This window comes from Hemiscyllium ocellatum, chromosome 32, assembly GCF_020745735.1.
Source record: "Hemiscyllium ocellatum isolate sHemOce1 chromosome 32, sHemOce1.pat.X.cur, whole genome shotgun sequence".
NCBI classification, from domain to species: domain Eukaryota; kingdom Metazoa; phylum Chordata; class Chondrichthyes; order Orectolobiformes; family Hemiscylliidae; genus Hemiscyllium; species Hemiscyllium ocellatum.
The window spans coordinates 44,731,401-44,735,300 of NC_083432.1; the positions used below are offsets into that span (position 1 = coordinate 44,731,401).

The 3,900-nt window shown below is 36.8% G+C and overlaps 1 non-coding gene across 1 annotated transcript; it reads right to left on the minus strand.

The window, feature by feature from the left end:
* Nucleotides 1–3,370: 3,370 nt before the first annotated feature.
* On the minus strand, nt 3,371–3,444 carry trnan-guu (transfer RNA asparagine (anticodon GUU)). Its single transcript has one exon. It is a non-coding gene; the product is annotated as a tRNA-Asn (tRNA).
* Nucleotides 3,445–3,900: the final 456 nt, after the last annotated feature.

Here is a 3,900-nt window from a genome sequence, read left to right on the forward strand (position 1 = left end):
TACCCATGTTTAGTTATAAATATCACATTCGAGGCTGGAAGATTTGATCGATGTATCGGAACTTTGCAAAATCTCCAGTTTCCAACTCATGCAAACTGCATGCTTACATACTAGATAGTGAGAAAACATTCAACACACCTGCCGTCTTTTTAAGGAAATGGCTGCCAATGATCATTATGTACAATCGGATAAAGCAATAATTCAACAGTTCATCAAGCAGTGTTCGAAATTCAAATAATTGCTAAACGAGAAAGAATAAGAGAATAAAGACTTTATAAGGCACTCCTTGAATTAAAGTCATTTGTATAACTGGTATCAAGTCAAATGTTCCAGAAAATTATACAATTACTTCCTGTTCTATCATCCATTGAAAGGAACACACCTGGAATCATAAACCACGTTTAAGCTGGGTCTGCTATTTTCCTAAACTAGAAACTAACACGATTCAATCGGGTTTAAAGACATACAGAAATCATTTTCCCCTAATACTTTGGTCTAACGATTGGAAACAATTGGTAAATTGGCGGGAGAATGGGTGTTCCCCATATCTTTATTTCTCCATCATCCTGTCTTCATTTCCTTTATTTAACCTTATTCTCTTAAATGTATGAATTAGCCAATGGTCTGATGCAGTTGAGAAAAGGAGAATATTTCGCGTTCTCAATCTGTTTGAATTGATTTGAATCTAATTATGATATCATTGGAAAACGGAACATGTTTAATACGTGTGCAAACTCATGGAGATTTTACCGCGAAAGAAATCAGACTCAGGGAGCACTTAAATACATGTTTTAACTTCTTGCGACTCCTATAGTTAAAATTGTGGACCGTTTTCTTGCATCAACAATATGTAGAGAAATGGGATCCTTATCAATTTTTAGATATGGTTTTCCTCATAATTAAAAATGAGTCAGACTTTGTTTTTAACGTACAACTTGCTGGATTCTATTTGTTCTGGGTCGTAATATTGCCGCTCTGCTCAAAAAGAACTTGAGAGGCGTATAATGTTCTGAATATTTGGGACATTAGAGAAGTTGTATCCTAGCTCTCTAAGACCCGAGCCCTGGCAAAACAACAAGCTTGTTAGCTTGCGTAGTCGGTGACGATAAACTTTCTCCTGTTAAATCTTTTTTAATTTTTACTTAGAAATCATATTTACTTAACGTATTCGCTTGACTGACAATCTGTGTAAATAAATGGGATTTAACGTTTGACAAAGAGGCCGCTTGAATGCTAGTTCAATCCGGTTGAAGAAAAGAAGGCAATCCTAGCAGGCAAATGAATGTATTCACACAGTCAAGAACATGTACTAAAAAAAGACATATTGTTTAAAACGATGTACATTTACAATTAAAATATAGTAATTACAAATACTTGATCGTCTGTACCCCAATTTTCCTAACATATCTTCGTCTACCACAAAATGCACTGTTGGATATTCAGTAGTGGTTTAAGCTGTTGCAGTATATATACACAGGTTCTTTAGCATAACACATTGTTATAGACGGTGCTTAAAACAAACACATGAAAGAAAAGATTTCAGAGGTTTATCACCGAGAGCTAGCTCACCAGTATCGTGCCAATAAAAAACAACAAATTCTGAAATAGGTATGACATTAAAATGAGGGATGTTCACTACACTTTATGACGGATAGGACACTAAATCAGAGAGCGCTTAATATTGACAGATCCTAAATCGTAATTGCTGTGTATATACTGTATTCGGTATAGTCATAAACACTGTGTACAATGTGGCAATTTGCGTCAGCTTCAGACAATAATAATGATTATATTAATGATAAGAGTTTGTAGCACTTAGAACTGCATTGAAAATGCAACGTAATCAGTTATATTGCATTGAGATATCATAATAAACAGCAGATAGAAAATGAAGCAATTTGTAGTATTAGCAGATACATTGATGTACGGTATTAAATGTATGCAGAAGCGGGCCGTTTGGTTGAAGCAGCGAGCATTGATAAGTGATCATCATATCTCCATGTCTGAGAAAAGACAGGTATCTGCTCATCTTTTCAATGAACCCTGTGCTCATTTAGAGCACATTTAGCCGGTTAAAAGAGCTGTAATAATCTGATTTGTCTTTTGAAATGCATTCGGTCTGTAAAAACAGGCCTTTCTTTAAATCCGGAAACACACACTCTATCGAGCAAACTAATAGCAACTGTTTGATACAGGGCCCCCGTCTGACGCCCTAGTTAAACGTAGCAGCGAAAGAAATACCTATTGCATTGAGGTACAGTGATAAGTGCATTGAGCAAAACACTGCAACGCAGTAAGTGCGTGAAGATCGAGCTACAATCAACTAATTGAAGAAACCAGTGACAGGCAAACCATCACATTTGATCAGAAATATCTGTATTACACTAACAGCTAAGCGGGTGTATTGGATGTTCGGATTGGATACAAATAGAGATAATGTTGTAAAGACAAGTAATAGGCATTTCATTCATGGTATACATAGATATATCTGGATAACCAAACAAGGCTGCAATCCAATCAAAATGAAAATAGTTTTTTTGTGTGTGACAGCCTCCAATGTCTGAAACGCTGCACGTGAAACAAAGGAAAACTCAGAGGCATGGTATAAATTTTGGTGCGAGGCAGCCTTTGTGAGCATATTTTCTCAAGGCAGTTTCAAAATGGCTGTGCTTGGATGGAGGGTTACATTAATCAACATTTAAATATTTTTTTTAAAAATGCAAAGTCTCACCACCAAAAGATTAACAATGCATACCCAGACTGAATCGGTGGTAGGGGCGCGAGGGGATGACAAATAAAAGAAAGTGCAGCTACCATGTGATACCTTTACATGAGTATAACCTTGGCCTCTTAAAATGGTCACATTTGAGGAATTTCGCAATTGTGGGATTAGAAGTTTTTTTGGGGGGGGGGCGGATACAGCAGTCGTCATGAGGTGCAACGTCGTTTAAGGCCAGACTGTTCCCATTGAATAAATCCAACGGTAGTTTGAAATATGCCTTGACACTATATTATTGGGACAAGAGAGTAAGCAGGAAATAAAAATACTGAGGCTTCGAATGCTTGCAATGTATTAGATAATTAAATAACCTCTGAGAAAATAATGTATATTTTAACATACCATAATTAACATGTATGGTAAAGATGCATCCTGTAATTATAAATATTGACTAAAATTTTAATGTTTAAATACACTTCTGTTAAGTTGCCTCGTCTCCCAGCAACAAAGGCAACAGAATTCAATGCGCGAGATAATAGTGTTATCTTCGCTATAAATTTTCTAATATTTTTAAATTGTAAAAAAGTTGTGAAATAAACAGTAAAGATCAGAAATGTGCCCGTAGAGCGAGTGGCGAGATAGAAAAGTTAGCGTCCCTGGGTGGGCTCGAACCACCAACCTTTCGGTTAACAGCCGAACGCGCTAACCGATTGCGCCACAGAGACTGGCTGGAAAACGTTGCCTAGTTCAGTGGTTGAAATAGATTATATCCATGTTCGGTTTTCATTAGTGCTTGTTTAGTTTAATATTGAATGCGTGGGCAGAAAGATAAATGTCTACAAATAATAAGAAAGGAAATTACATTCAATGGTTTCACATTTACATGCTGCATGTCTGCATTAACTCTTCCGGCACTCGTGTGAAGGTCCCAGCTTTTCTACCGTGAGGTGCAATCACGTTTGACATGTATTGTGTGCACAAATGCTTCATATCTGTTGATTTGGAAGGAATCAGCAAGCATGAGAGAGCCTTTGCAAGGGGCTGCATGCAACTTGCAGCAAGAATGATCGTATCATGATGCAATTTTGCAGCTCTTGTTGTGTTTCAATATTGCCTGAAAAATGGGAAGGTAATGCAGCAGAAAAAAATCCGTATGAAATATTATCTTACTTTAGCAAGGT